The following is a 17,395-nucleotide window of genomic DNA, read 5'->3' as shown; positions in this document are numbered from 1 at the left end:
AAGCAGTTTCTATTAAAAACAGGTAAAATCAAGGGATGTGGCCAAAAAGACACATGACCATATAACTTACTGTTTTGTCAACTGAGCAGAGGTTTCCAGACATCTCAATTAGTTCTCTCCCAAGGGTACGAGAATGTTCAAGATCATTTCAAATGCTCTTCAGACTAAGATGAGGCTTAGAATAGCAGAGAAAAATGTAATAACTTCAACTAAACCAATATTCTAGTTTCTCTATAAAGAGATGAAAATATACTGTAGTATTTCAGGATTTTCTCTGACACATTTTCTTTTTGGACCTATATAAAATCTCTTAGATCACATAGAACAAACTTTCCCATATAAAACTTGAGAGACTCCATGAAAGTTAATTAGAGGAGACAAATGCTGTAACTTCTTCAGACAACCAATCTCCAATGGCAATGCAGGTGATGTTTACTAAGTTCTCTTGTTCCTTGTCTAGGAGCCCTTATTTTCTGCCCAGATATTTTCTTCATTATAATTATTAAAATTACTTATAATTTCATTCTGAAGATATGCAGGAATTATGCATCTTCTGTGCTCTATAAGACATTGTTCATAATCCAACATTTTCTAATTTTTTAATTGCTAAATTGTAAATAATTCCCTAAATCTACTTAAGTCACTGAAATTATAAATGCTCTTCCTACATAAAGAAGAAATAACCATAGTTAAAAATTAGACATATATAATTCTTGTTTCATTACATTTCCTACATAGGCTTGTACTTAATTTTTCTTATCCAAAACTAAGTGTCTTATTAGTGATTTGATAGAAGTTATTTTTATCTATATTATTAAATTAAAAATTACTCACAATGCCTGCCTAGATGAATTTAAAAATGCTCTTTCTTCCCAGACAGTGTGGCTTACTTAGTTGGTTGAGCATTGTCCTGTGTACCAAGAGGTCCCTGGTTCAATTCCCAGTCAGGGTACATGCCTGGGTTACAGGCTTGATTCCCCAGTTGGGGGCATACTGGAGGTAGCCAACCAATGATTCTCTCTCATCAATGTTTCTGTATCTCTTTTCCTCTCTCTATAAAATCAATTAAAACATATTTTTATAGTTAATTTTTGTTGTTGTTGTTGTTGTTAAATCTCAGCTGAGGATACTTTTTCCATTGATTTTTTTAAGAGAGAGTAGAAGGGAGGTGGGGAGACACAGAGAGAAAAACATGGATGTGTGAGAGATACATTGATTTCCTCTCACACACACTCCAAAGGAGTCGGGGATCGAGCCTGCAACCGAGGTATGTGCCCTTGACTGAAATCGAACTTGAGACTCTTTAGTCCTTGGGCCAATGCTCTAACCACCAAGCCAAGCCAGTTAGGGCAATAAAAACATATTTTTTAAAAATTGCTCTTTCTGATGTTATATAATTAGAAATTTATTTGGATGTTATATATAATTAATTATTCATTCTTTCAAACAAAATACCTAACACTGGGGGCTCCAAGTAATGTGTGGGCCACAGAAATGGAAAAATTTCTCAGCAGGGACAGCTGAGGCCAGTGGTTTAAGGACTTTATCCATTTACAGCAGAATCTGAGGCTGAAGGCATAGGTACTAGAATCCAACCTTCCCAGGGCAGAGAGCTAGAAAAATCTAAATGAAGAATCAACCTACTTGAGGTTTATAACAGAGCTCCCATTCCAGTGAAGAAGGGTGCTCACCAGAAAACCAAGGCCAAAGCCCAGTCATGTGTACTGAAGGGGCCAAAACTTAGCCTGTGTGCAAATGCCCTTCCCTGTCACTTACCAGGCAGACATTGGGAGGACCACCTTGAGTTTTCACTATCTGATGCATTGATCAGGACTGAATCAGAAACGGAGAACTGAGATTCTGGGAAGGAAGTGTCTGGGGAAGACAGGGACTCATGTAATATAAAATTGCAGCCCTGGAAGAAGAGTGGGAAAAGTTCTAGTTTATGACTTTTACCCTATGAAATTAATCTATCATTGATACAAAGTGCTGGAGGCTAAGACCAACAAGTAGTTAACATATTATGTGAGAAGTCCGTTAGAAGGCTAATGGACTTTGATATTCAGCAAGGGCTGAAAATCAGCATTGCATTACCCTGCTGCTGGCTGAATGGCTGAAGGCAATCCCCTAACCTGATAATCCTTTACTGTTTACCAAACCTTACCACTAATATGTCTGTTTGCTTTGCTAAAGGGCAAATGTGTATTCTAGTAAACAAAAAGCTAGTGGGTCCAGGCATCCAGGGAACCTCTCTGCTAGAGCAGTAAGGCAGTGATGGTGAACCTTTTGATCTCGGCATGTCAGCATTTTGAAAAACCCTAACTTAACTCTGGTGCCGTGTCACATATAGAAATTTTTTGATCTTTGCAACCATAGTAAAACAGAGACTTATATTTCTGATACTTATTTTATATATTTAAATGCCATTTAACAAAGAAAAATCAACCAGAAAAATGAGTTCGCGTGTCACCTCTGACACGCGTGTCATAGGTTCATCACTGGTGTAAGGTCTCCACCTGGTTCCCCCCATGCCTTCTAAATTTATATTTCTTGTCTAGTATATTCATTTGTGCACAGCCCCTTCTCCAGACCTTGAACCCTAGCCGTGCTGGTCGCGGCTTCACACAAAGCCTGTATCAGAGTTGAAAATTGCCCTTCTGCCCTAAAGTATTTGACAAGGTCCAGGGAATAATGATGATTAATACACATGGATGCTTCACATTCTTTAAAGTGCCACAAAGTATACTAGCCTATTTAATTCTCACAACAACCTATGAGGAGTTATTTTACAGATAGAGAACCTGAAGCATGAAAAGGTTAAGTTACTTGTTAATGAAGACTTGAGCATAGGCAGGCCCCTCCAGAGCTCAGGCTTGCAACCACCAAAAGATGCTGCCTGTTCTGCACAACTATCGTTCTGTTCTCCTCACTGTGTATGATGCCACACACATAAGCAAAGCCCCATAAATACCTGTTGGACTGACACATCAATGAGGATGGATGCATTTGTGAATGGACAGATGGAAGAAATCCCAGCTGAGAGAATACAAGCTTTATTTGGGAAAAAAATTTCTGAGAATCTTCCTATTATAGAATCTCATAAAGCAGAAAAATATCACTTCACTAATAAGCCACCCATCTCCATCTTTTATTATCAAATGTTTTCTGTAAAGCTTCCACAATTAAATAGAACCCAAATTGGCTAAGTACCATAAACAATATGTGTGGCTCTTTTTTAAAGAATACGAAAATAAAAGAGAACATTATAATAATTGGAACAAAATTGTTCTGAGCCAAGCACAGAAGATTGTCTGCAGTCTTTCATTACTCTGTTTTTACGTGTCAAAAGTAGTTATTTAAATACTCGTTATTCATATTTCTAGTAAAGGACATCGTGTTTGTTAAATCCTGACTTGAATGAAGGTGGATGAGAGGGAAGGGAGCGTTGTCATCAATATTTTCCCTCCTGGTACAATTTTCTCTTTATTATATTGTAAATTAAGTACAAGATTGTAGGTGATTTTTTCTGACATGTTATAGTGGTTGGTAATGGACAGCCCTGCTACTATTACTGCTGGTCTTATTTAGTATTTTGCCAATATGTTTATTAAGCATGATTTCTATTAGAAATGCTCTCGACAAATAAAGAATTTTCCCCAGGTATCTTTTATACTGTGATGCTCTAAGAACACATTTTCTTATTATTATTATTAAAATATAATTGACTTACAATAGTATATACATTTCAAATGTACAACATAGTGTTTTGACATTTATATATGATACACTTACTATGTAATCACCACACTATGTCTAGTAACCATCTGCCACCATGCCAAGTTATTATAATATTATTGACTATCTTCTCTGTGCTAGTTACTACATCTCCATGGCTTATTTATTTTAAAACTGGAAGTTTGTACCTCTTATTCCCCTTCACATATTTCCCCCACACCTTGCCCCTCTGGCAACCATCGGTTTGTTCTCTGTTTCTGTTTTTTTTTATTTTGTGTGGGTTTTTTTGTTGTTGTTCATTTGTTGTTTAGATTCTACATGTAAGTGAAACCATATAGTATTTGTCTTTGCCAAACTTATTCCACTTAGCATAATACCCTCTATGTTGAAAATGGCAAGATCTCATTCATTTTTATTGCTGAGTAATATTCTATTACATATACATACATACATACATACATACATACATACATATATATATCCATACATACAGGATGGGGCAAAAGTAGGTTGTTAATATAGAAAATAATATAATAACTAACAAATAGTAATGCGAAAATAAACTCTGTTCATGTACTCAGAACTGTAACCTCACTTTTGCCCCACCCTGTACATACGTGTGTGTGTGTGTGTGTGTGTGTGTACCACATCTTCTTTATCCATTTATCTACTGATGAACACATAGGTTGCTTCCATATCTTGGCTATTGTAAATAATGCTACAATGAACATGGAAGTGTATATATCTTTTAAAATTAGTGTTTTTGTTTTCTTTCAATATATACCAAGAAGTTCTGAGTCATATGGAAATTTTATTTTCAAATTTTTGAGAAATCTCCATACTATTTTCCATAGTGGATGCCCCAATTTGCAATCCCACCAACAGTGCACAAGGGTTCCCTTTTCTTCACATCTTTGTCAACACTTATTATTTGCTGACTTTTTGATAATAGCCATTGTGACAGGTGTAAAGTTGTACCTCATTGTGATTTTGACTTATATTTCCCTCATGATTAGTGATGGTGTATTTTTTTATATGTCTGTTGACCATCTATCTGTAAGTCTTCTTTGGAAAAATATCTTTTGATGCCCTTTGTCCATTTTTCAATTGGGTATATCATTTGCAAATATATTCTCCCATTAAGTAGATTGTCTTTTTTGTTTTGTTAAAGGTTTCCTTCACTGTGCAGGAGCTTTTTAGTTTGATGTAGTCCGATTTGTTTATTTTTTTCTTTTGCTTTCTTCACCTGAGGAGACATACCAAAACTATATTGCTAAGACTGATGTCAAAGAGTTTACTACTTATGTTTTCTTCTAAGAATTTTATGGTTTCAGGTCTCACATTTAAGTCTTCAATCATTTTTTGTTTATTTTGTATATAGTGTAAAAGACGGATCCAGTTTCTTTCCTTTATTTATTTTTTTCTTTTCTTGTTTCTTTTCTTTTCTTTTTTTTTTTTTTTGGCATGCAGATCCAGTTGTGCACACACACCTCAGCACCTGCTGGTCCTGCTGGAGTGAGCTCCAGGGCACAGCGGCAGGGAACAGACTATACAGCCTTGCGGACCTGCCAGGGCGCCTGGGCAGAGCTCCCACTGGCTCCATCTGGATGGGGGAGGAACACTAACAATGGCGCACCTTCAATCCTGAGGGTTCCCTCAGATTCCAGGGAGCTCTCACAGTTCCCAACCTCCTCTCGTTGATCTTTCCTGTTTGTTGTGAAGAAGCTGTTCAATTGCCCTCAGTTGTCTCTCAGAAGGAAATGCTGTAAATAGAGGTGCACCTTTGATGCGTTCATGGCCGGGGCCAGTTCTGAGTCCTCTTCTGCCACCTTTGTGCGCCTCTCTAAGAACACATTGTTTTTAAAAGTAGCTATTCTAAAGCCAACAAATCTTATCCATCTGGGCATGAGTTAAATTTTTCTTTCTTTATTCTGAAACCAAATTCTTTTTCACCAAGTGGGCAGAAAACTTACAGGAAAAAAAGCTGGCATTTTCTTAAGCATTTAAGTTTTCATACAAGTATTATTGATATAGTCACTTAATGCATGCAGATTGTTTATACATATTTAAATTTTAGGGTTTGGCAATTTTTCAAGTAACTGAAGGCTGTATGGTATCTTTGATAATTATTACTTTGTACAGAGTCTGTATGGATTGATTGTTGAAAACTCATTTGCATGTTTTGTGGATTTTGGCTTTCAGCCCACTCAGCTTAGGCCTTGACTGGTCATCTAGTCATATTTTCACAACAACTCAAGTGATAGGATCTTTTCCACTGTCATTTGAAATGCCTTACAGCTGTCCTTGTTAACCTTTATATTTACCCAGACAGAGAGCAAAGGGCAAGTTGTTTGCTTAGTTGAACTCAAGCAAAAACACTAGATTTTTAAAAATATTTGTTTCAGATCTCACCTACCTCACTCCTTTTTACCCTCTCTTTAAGGACTAATGCCCTGATCTTTAAGTCAAGGTGGTTTTCTATAGTCATTCTTTCTATTGTGTTTTGTTAATTTTTTAAAATTCTCACCTAAGGATATCTTCCATTGATTTTTTTTTTTAAAGAGAGAGTAGAAGAGAGGGATGGGGAGAGAGAGAGAAACATCTATGTGAGAGAGAAACATCTATTGGATGCCTCCCACACACATCCAACTGGGGCCCAAGGGATGAACCTGCAACAGACGTATGTGCCCTTGACCAGAATCTAACCTGTGACCCTTCCGTGGGCAGGTTGATGCTCTAATTACTGAGTACACTGGCCAGAGCTATAGTTATTCTTCTTTTCATTCATTTATTAACTTGTTCATTCAGCATAATTTCATTAAGTCCCTAATATGTGTCCAGTTGTATAATACACACATAAATAATAGTTAATTGACAGTCTAATAGGAATGAGGCACATGTAAATAGGACTTAGAATGTCATGTGCAAAGTGATATTATAGAGGTAAGTACAAGGTTTATGGGATATAAGATGAGAGAGAAGTGGTAATTGGGTAGAATTGGGGGAAGGACTAGAAACTAACTTTTTATTTTAACACTAGAGACCCGGTGCATGAAAATTCATGCACACGGGGGTCCCTCAGCCCAGCCTGCGCCCTCTCACAGTCTGGGACCCTTGGGGGATACCCACCTGCTGGTTTAGGCCTGCTCCCCGAGAACAGATAATCTAAAAGAAATACACATATCCTTGGGTAAGGATTTTTTAAAAAGGTAATGGTCGCATGAAAATTCACTTCCAGTGGGGCTGAGGGGACTGGGGGACTCCAGTGGCAGGCGCCCCTGGTGGAGCTGAGGGAACTGGGCACCACCATCTTGTGGCTGTGGGCGCCACCATCTTGTGAGGGTGTGATGGTCAATTAGCATATTACCTCTTTATTATATAGGATATTTGATTTTGAGAGACTTCAATGCTTTTTATTCATTTTTTGTTAGAAATACAATATACTAGAAAGAGAACAGGCTTGAAACCCAGTTCTGTCACCTACTACTTTGTGTCTTTGACAAATGACTTAACCCTTCTATGCCTGATGCATTCAAATTTTATTGGTACAGTGACTGGCCCACTTCCAAATTCCTCTTTCTATTTATGAGAATTTTTTCATTGCCTGAATCTTGATGTTGGACAATTTGTGCCACAGAAATTAAAAGGATAATGATACTTTCTCTCCTCCACACTTTTGGAAGCTAGAGCTCAGGATAGCATCCCACTAGGTTGTTTTTTTGTGGGTCCTGACACCAAGCCTTCATTGGCACCTTCTCATTTTCAGAACCCAATTCTCTAGCCTTCTTCACTTACTTCCAACAAATTCCTTTTCTGATTAAGTTAGCCAGGCTTCATTTCTGTTGCTTGATACTAAAAACCTTGGATAAGACACTCATTTAATGTCTCAGGTAAGGTTTTGTTGCTTTAAGATTTTGTTGATGATTTATAATGATAAAGTAGGTAACATTCATAATGCAAAGTATCCAGCACACTGTGGATTTCATTATCAAGGTGGGATTTTTAAGGTGTTTGGTGAAGAGCCCAATACACTAACAATCATATCTCCAAATCTTCTCATTAGATTCAATGAAAGGTTTAGTTATTTGTCAAAGGCACAAAGTAGTAGTGGACAAAACTGGGTTTCAAGTCTGTTCTCTGTTCTCAATAGATTCTGGACAGTGGGGCTTAAAATACCACTTCATTGGTAGCTGCACCTAATAATAATCAATGCTGAGATTTTGTGAAGCTGCTTTAGAGCATGTGGCTTTGGCTCTCGTAACTAAAAGAGTGTGTCACATCTTTGAAGACCGAAATCTATTTTTGAAACCTTTCACATCCTGGTTGATTGCAGGAAATAAAGACATAACCACCTCCCTCAGTCAGGTGAGAGACAAAGAGAACGATGTGTACTTACTTATAACTGGTGTTTAGAACACAGTGAAGACATCCATTAGTAAATGTGTATAAATTTCTCTCTCTTTCTGAATGCATTTTCTGCACCTCAGGCCTAGAGAGTTGAATTAAGCACCATTCACTCACACACCATTGTTCATAGCACATTATCACTATCAGTCTAAATGAGACCCGTCTCACTTTTGTTCCCAAATACCACTTCCGATCCCTTCTTTACATAGGCATGCACTCTGAGATATGTGATATACTCCTCAAATATTTATGCATCCTAGCAAATTATGCAGTTGTTGTTGGGTGTATGTTTAAATGTACATACATTGTTGAACTATAAATCTTTTGTTTCTTACTATGTTCAACACTGTTTTAAAGATCAATTTGGCTGCTTGTGCCTATGGAACTTCTCTTTATTTTCTTTTTTTTAAAAAATATATTTTTATTGATTTCAGAGAGGAAAAGAGAGAAAGAGAGAGAGAGAAACACCAATGATGAGAGAGAATCATTGATTGGCTGCCTCCTGCATGCCCCCCACTGGGGATCGAGCCCGCAACCCAGGCATGTGCCCTTGGCCTGAATCGAACCTGGGACCCTTCAGTCCACAGGCCAATGCTCTATCCACTGAGCCAAACCAGGCAGGACTGGAACTTCTCTTCTAGCTATTGCATGATATCCCATAGTATGCATCTACCATATTCTATTTATCTATATTGCCATGATATACCTACTACCACAAACATCATGAAGACAAATATCCTTGTATCTATTCTACATGAACCTGTGCAAGAGTTTCCCTGACATATACCTCAGAAAGATAATGACTGTGTCACAGGGCATAGACATACTTTATTTCTCTAATACTTCTTTCCAGAATAGCTACAACCATTTATACTTCTGCCAACAGGCATGAGAGTTCCTATCTATCCATATCTTGCACACATTTGTTATCACCCATGTTTTAATTGTTGTCCTTCAAATGGGAATAAAGTGGTATGTTATAAATATTAAAATATGCATTTTTCTAATTACTATTGAGTTTAAGTATCTTTTCATACACATGTCAGCTATTTCCCCTTTGTAAAGTATGTCTTCATATCTATTTTTTATATGTTTTTCTAGCATTTGCCTTTGATTTTGTGGAGACCTCTGTTTATTCTAGTTATTAGTTCCTTCTTGTTTTACACACTGGAAAAAATTTTTTCCAGTCTTCCAACTATTAAATCTGTCTACAGTAGTGTACACTAATGAGAAATGATTAATTTTTATGTAGTCAAAAGCATCCATAATTTTACCTAGTGTGTGGTTTTGGAGGCTTAAGAAGTATTTTTCTGCCCTGACCGGTTTGGCTCAGTGGATAGAGCGTCAGCCAGCAGACTCAAGGGTCCCGGGTTCAATTCCAGTCAAGGGTATGTACCTTGGTTGCGGGGACATCCCCAGTAGTGGGTGTGCAGGAGGCAGCTGATCGATGTTTTGTTGTGTTTTTTTTTTAATTTTGTTTTATTGCTTAAAATATTACAAAGAGTAGTACATATGTCTCCTTTTTTTCCCCCCTTGACCTTCCCCCAGCCTCCCCTACCCCCCAGTGTCTTGTGTCCATTGATTATGCTTATATGCATGCATACAAGTCCTTTGGTTAATCTCTTACTCCCCCCCCCAACCCTCCCCGGCCTTCCTGCTATAGATTGACAGTCTATTCGATGTGGCTCTGCCTCTGTATCTATTTTTGTTCATCAGTTTATAATGGTCTTCATTATCCATAAATGAGTGGGATCATATGGTATTTTTCTTTCATTGACTGGCTTATTTCACTTAGCATAAAGCTCTCCAGATGCATCCATGCTGTTGCAAATGGTAAGAATTCCTTCTTTTCTACAGCAGCATAGTATTCCATTGTGTAGCTATACCACAGTTTTCTAATCCATTTATCTGTTGATGGGCACTTAGGCTGTTTCCAAATCTTAGCTATGGTGAATTGTGCTGCTATGAACATATGGGTGCATATATCCATTCTGATTGGTGTTTCTGGTTTCTTGGGATATATTACTAGAAGTGGGATCACGGGGTCAAATGGGAGTTCCATTTTTAACTTTTTGAGGAAACTCCATACTGTCTTCCATAGTGGCTGCACCAGTCTGCATTCCCACCAGCAGTGCACGAGTGTTCCTTTTTCTCCGCATCCTCTCCAGCACTTGTCGTTTGTTCATTTGTTGATGATAGCCATTCTGAAGGTGTGAGATGGTACCTCATTGTTGTTTTGATTTGCATCTCTCAGATGATTAGTGATTTTGAGCATGTTTTCATATGTCTCATGGCTTTCTGAAAGTCCTCTTTTGAAAAGTGTCTATTTAGGTCCTTTGCCCATTTTTTTATTGGATTGTTTATCTTCCTTTTGTTAAGTCGTATGAGTTCCCTATAAATTTTGGAAATTAAACCCTTATTGGTGATAATATTGGCAAATATGTTCTTCCATGCAGTGGGCTTTCTTGTTGTTTTGTTGATGGTTTCTTTTGCTGTGCAGAAGCTTTTTATTTTGATGTAGTCCCATTTGTTTATTTTCTCTTTAGTTTCCAATGCCCTAGGAGCTGTATCGGTGAAGAAATTGCTTCGTAGGATATATCCCGGGGATGCAAGGATGGTACAATATCCGCAAATCAATAAACGTGATACATCACATAAACAAATTGAGAGATAAAAACCACATAGTCATACCAATTGATGCAGAAAAAGCATTTGACAAAATCCAATACCCATTTTTGATAAAAACTCTCAGCAAGGTGGGAATAGAAGGATCATACCTCAACATAATAAAAACCATATATGACAGGCCCACAGCCAACGTCATACCTAATGGGCAAAAACTAAAATCATTTCCCCTAAAAACAGAAACAAGACAGGGATGCCCTGTTCGATATAGTACTGGAAGTATTAGCCATTGTGATTAGACAAGGAGAAGAAATAAAAGGCATCCAAATTGGAAAAGAAGTAAAACTGTCCTTATTCGCAGATGACATGATATTGTACATAAAAAACCCTAAAGACTCCATCAAAAAACTATTAGACTTAATAAACGAATTTGGCAATGTAGCAGGATACAAAATTAATGCCAAGAAATCTATGGCATTTCTATACACCAATAGTGAACTTACAGAAAGAGAGACTAAAAAGCAATCCCATTTACCATCGCACCAAAAAAATTAAGATACCTAGGAATAACTTAACTAAAGAGGTAAAAGATCTCTACTCAGAAAACTACAGGACTTTGAAAAAAGAGATAGAGGAAGACATAAACAGATGGAAGAACATACCATGTTCATGGATTGGTAGAATCAACATCATTAAAATGTCCATAGTACCTAAAGCAATCTATAAATTCAATGCACTTCCCATTAAAATACCAATGGCATATTTCACAGACCTAGAATGAACTCTCCAAAAATTCACCTGGAATGAAAAAAAGACCCCAAATAGCTGCAGCGATCCTGAGAAAGAAGAACAAAGTAGGTGGGATCTCAATACCAGATATCAAGCTGTATTACAAAGCCACTGTTCTCAAAAGTGCCTGGTACTGGCACAAGAACAGACATATAGATCAATGGAATAGAATAGAAAACTCAGAAATTGACCTGAACCAATAAGCTCAATTAATATTTGACAAAGGAGGCAAGAACATACAATGGAGTCAAGACAGTCTCTTCAATAAATGGTGTTGGAAAAATTGGACAGATACACGCAAAAAAAATGAAACTAGACCACCAACTTACACCATACACAAAAATAAGCTCAAAATGGATAAAGGACTTAAATGTAAGATGGCAGACCATAAAAATATTTGAGGAATCCAAAGGCAACAAAATCTCAGACATATGCCGAAGCAATTTCTTCATGGATACAGCTCTCATCGATATTTCTCTCTATCCCACTCCCTTCCTCTCTGTAAAAAATCAATAAAATATATTTTTTTTAAAAAAGAAGTATTTTTCCAAACCCTAGGTCATATAAATTCTCTATTACATTTCCTTCCAATTAGGTTTGTAATTTTACCTTTTACATTTAAGTCATTAATTCATCTGGATTCTACCTTTAAGATGTGTGGTCAGGTAGAGGAATCCAGCTTAATTTTGTACATCTAATAAGTTGGTTTTCTCAACCTCATTTACTAAATAAGTCATCCTTCTCCCTTGTTTTTGCGGAACTATCTTCATCAAATAACAAGTACCCACGGAACTGTTTATGAGCTACCTATTCCATTCCATTAGTTTTCTTGTCTACTCCTGAATTAGTATCATACTGTTTTTTTATGTATACGACTTTGTATAGTCCCTCAATGAGTAAACCTCTCCACTTTGCTCTTTATTTGCAAAATTAACTTTTCATGAACTTTTACTCTTCCATATACTTTTTAAAATATGTATTTATATTGATTTTTAGAGAGGAAGGGAGAAGGAGAGATAGAGATAGAAACATCAATGATGAGAGAGAATCATTGATTGGCTGCCTCCTTCATGCCCCACACTGGGGACCAAGGCTGCAACCTGGGCATGTGCCCTGTCCAGGAATCAAACCATGACCTCCTGGTTCATAGGTCAATGCTCAATCACCGAGCTACGCCAGCTGGGCCCATATACTTTTTAGAATGGGTTTGTTGATTTCCTAGAAATATGGTAGAAATTGATTGAGTCAATAGAAAATAATTTTCTGTTACTGAAAAACTTAGAATTTTCTATTTTTTATAAATTTATGTATTTCACCTGGGATATAATATTTGTATGTAAATAGATGTCTATAATTTTGAATAAAGTTATAGATATGTGTTTCAATTAGTTATTTAATCTTATACATTCTTTTTATAATAGAACAGTCTTGCAAGAGATTTATTAATCTTATTAATCCTTTCAAAGAATGATTTATTAAAAGCTTTATAATTTTCCCTCAGCCAGTGGTTCTCAACCTTCCTAATGCCGCGACCCTTTAATACAGTTCCTCATGTTGTGGTGACCCCCAACCATAAAATTATTTTCGTTGCTACTTCATAACTGTAATTTTGCTACTGTTATGAATCATAATGTAAATATCTGATATGCAGGATGTATTTTCATTGTTCGTGACCCACGGGTTGAGAAACGCTTAGGCTAAGCACTGCTCTATTTCACATAGTTTGACATGCATGACTTTGTTATCTGATTCTAAATATTTCATTATTTCTCTAATGATTTCTTCTTTAACCCAAAGTTCTACATTACTATGTTTTTTTCTGTTTTGTTTAGTTTTTAGTTTTCATACTTGTAAACTTTTACTAATGACTCTTTTGTTAGTAACATCTAATTTTATTGAATTGTAGTTATAGAATATAAACTAAATAATGTTAATTCTTTTATATTATTGATAAGTCCTTTGTGACTTTGCTCATGGTCTGTTCTTCATTATTGCTCCATGTGTGCACAAAAACAAACAAAAAATTTGTTAAACACCATATATATCTATTAGTCCAAACTCAATATATTCAAATAGGTTTTGCCTTTACTTATATTTTATCTGATTGCTTATCAATTTCTAAGAGAAATTTGTTAAAATATGAACTATAATTATTTATTTATCTCTTTCTCCTAGTAATTATGACTTATGTGTTTTAAGGATATGTAATAATTTTATGAATTCTTATCCTTTTAACTATCATTTGATGGCTTTGTTGTTCATGAAATTTTTTACTTTGAATTTCCCTTTGATACAAAATTGCTACTCATCTTTTTGTGATGTGTCTTTTTCAATCTATTTATCCCAGTGTTCTGTAAACCTTTGTTTTAAATATACATTATACTTCTAGTCTCTTACTATTTTCTGATCTGAAGCCCTCTCTGTTTTAAACTATTACTTGTACCTGGCATTTTTAACAGTATGCCAGAACTTATTCCTACCATATGGTTTTGCCTTTCTATTTATAATGATGTTTCCTCATTTCCTTTGGAGAGATAAAATATTTTCTTATTTGTTTGAATATTAATTTCTTAAACTTAATACCAAGAACTTCTCTCCAAGGAAGACCATTGCTTTTAGTGAACCTCGTTTCTTCCTGCTCTGAAGCCGCTCTCTCTTATTGATTCTTTTGAAATGTCATGAAAATACTTTATGGTCTCTGCTAATCTTCACTCAACTATTTATTTCCCCCCCCCATAATTTTCAAAGATTCCTCCTTAATTAATTTCTCTTTCTGCTGTTACACTTCCTACAAAAATGCTTTCATCTCTGCTTGAGTTTTCTGGGGATAATATATCTGAGTTTATTTTTATAGCAATTCACATTTAAAATATTATTTAACTAGATATAAAATTCTAAGTTCAGAGTTTTTCTTTTTCAGCACCTACAAAATATTACTCCTCTTTCGTGTGTCTCTCTTCCAAGGTTTTATATCAATCTAATCGTGTTTTCTTTATGTGTTCTGTTCTTTCTGTCTGGAATCTTTGTTCTTTCTGATGTTTCCAATTTTATAATTATCTGTTTAGGCGAAGTATTTCTTTTTCCACCCAAGTTGATTCTGGGGATGTTTGATTCTTAATTTCTTCACATATTTCCTGTATAACAATATACAGATCTTCATACTTCCCTTTTCATCACCAGGTTTGCTAACTCTTCTTTAAGAAAATATTTTCTCCTTTTTTACTTCTGATGCCCTTTGGAAAAATTCTTTGACCAGATCATTAACATACTTGAACTATATTCTTTTGAATATTTAGCCTATCTTTTCAGTTCTTGATCTCTACTATAATATTTGTTATGCCCAGCATTTCCAATTGGCTCTTCTTTATAATGGCATATTCCTGTTTCTCTTTTGTCTCCTGGAAGAAATTTATTATATTTATTTCAAATTTTTGTTTAGTCTGTTTCATTAATCCTGGCTCATATAGCACAAGCCATTCATTTATCATTTCTTTTATAAAATGTCTGTGTTCCTCGTATGTTTGCTTGTTATAATCCCTGAGAACTCACTTTCCCTTGGTTGGCAATAAGGTAAGAGGGAGAAGCGCAGGCCCTACTCATCCACTCCTGGGGACATTGTGGGCAGGGAGTGATGGAGGAGTTTTTCCCCACAGAGAACTTGCCTATTCTCTTACCCACTCACTGCCCTTTCCCAAAATTTGAATGCCCTTACCATAGCATGGCAAGAGGTAGCGGAAGGGGTGAGATCAGGAGTCTCAAGAGTTGGATACCCAGTGCATTCCCCAGTCAGACCTCTGAAAGTGCCCTAATGCTACTTCTACAACCCAAGGCAGCTACTGAGTTTCTACTTCTGGTTGCAATGCTCCAAGCAACGATCTGGCCAGGGTCTTGTGGAGATGTTGGAAGAGAAGCACTTCAAAGGTTGACCTCTTCCAACACAGGCTGCCTTTTCTCCTTCCCTATTTGGTCAAAACTGCCTTCTGTCTCCCTGTTTTTTCCTGGGTCCTTCAGATTTATACACTTATCTCTAATCTTAAAATAATCCTCTGATGTCAGGTAGAAATACAGTCTTCAGTCTAGTTCATCATTGTCTCTCTCACCCCAACATCCTTTCTACCCTCATTCTTTATCATACCTTTCTCCTCTAAACCCTCAGAAAACATAGGTATACATTAGGATAGTGCTCTCTATCTAAAAAACAAAACACAACCCCCCCCAAAAAAAAACCCCCACAAAAAAACACTTGGTGGGGTAGAGGAGAGAAATAGAATGAGGAAGATGTACATGGAGGAAGGAAGAGAAAAAGATTCGTCTTCCTCTGCAGCTCAGTGACTCCTGTTTGGATTTCTATTTTGGTAGATCCACTTTGAGTATGGCTCTCAACCCCAGCTACACTTTATGATCATCTGTAGTTTCACAAACTTCCCAGGTAATTCTAACGTGCAACCAGGGTTGAGAATCACTTGCTTAATGGCAACCCAGATATACCCTATCTTAATCTTTGGCATGTTGCACAGATAGATGGTTTAGAAATTCCAAATTGGATTCAACTGTTACAAACAGAGCACCACTATTGGCAATCCTGTGAATTTTGGAGTTTAAGAGGAATTAGATAAGACTGAGACATACAGGGTAAAAGTAAACAACTGTTTACCAAAGTCACTTTGAAAATAACACCACATGGTAACAATTCATGGTAGGGAAGTTTATAAGAAGGTGCAGAAATTCCAGTGATGTGAGAGGACATCCTTAATAAGCAACTGAGTAGTGTTTAAAACCTGTTATTGGAATGTGGAACATCATTAGAAAACTGAATTAGCGGGCAATATATTTACCCTCTATGGCAAGTGAAAACACATGGTCATAATAAATGCATATATTTTTAGTTAAGAACAAACATATTAAGTCTTTGACTCCTTAACTTTCATATTTATGAAATTATTGTGTAAGGTGTTTTAAATATTATTACATAAGGATGACTGGTGTATTGTTTTTAATGTACAGATAATTCATTTGGCAGTGTGGTCTGTAATATGAGGGCTGCTATATGAAGAAATATCCTTTCCCTAATGGCAGAATGGATTGCCTAACAGTACCTCCCAAAATGTGATGTGAAAAAGTAACAGTAAAGTTTCTCAAAACATTTGTCTCAGTAGCTAGGAGAGAATCAGCCTGAATAAAAGTAATTGGTTGCCTTCTAGATCTAGAAATTCATTTTGAGCTCTTTTATTAAAGAGTTAGCAAATATTTATTATAGGTTTTTAGATATGAGGCTCAATCCTAGGAACCACATGCCAGGGATTAAATAGCTTAAAGTTCCTATTTTTTCTGCCAATATCAACATAAATGTGTTGATATTGAATTTTATTGGATTAACTCAGCCTCTTAAGGTAAATTTTCGTTAATTCAAGGTTCAACTTTCCTATCTAGGATTCTTCTATCCTCTCAAAGAATCCCCTGGCCTGCCTAAGATTGCCCTGAGTTATGACCAGCAGACATTGTACTAAGAAAAAGCAATAATATATTTAGAAAAATTTTTCAGAGGTGCCTGGTGAAGGGTAGCAGCATAGAAGGGGTCAATGGGGGAAGAAGGAGGGACATCTGCAATACTTTCAACAATAAATATAAATTTAAAAAAGAAATTAAGAAGAATAGAAAATAAATCTACAAAAAATTTCAGAAAAGCTATATTTCGTGAGTATCCATAGTCCATAAATTCCTCTTTAAATAATTTCTTAGAGTCAACATATAGAAGCACAACCAGTAGAGTTCAGATAAAAGGCCAGTATTGAATAGATGCTCATCGAACATTTGAATTAATGAACAATAAAAGGAAGTG

The sequence above is a fragment of the Myotis daubentonii genome, chromosome 2 (genome assembly GCF_963259705.1).
Source record: "Myotis daubentonii chromosome 2, mMyoDau2.1, whole genome shotgun sequence".
NCBI classification, from domain to species: Eukaryota; Metazoa; Chordata; class Mammalia; order Chiroptera; family Vespertilionidae; genus Myotis; species Myotis daubentonii.
This window is presented reverse-complemented; position numbering follows the sequence as displayed.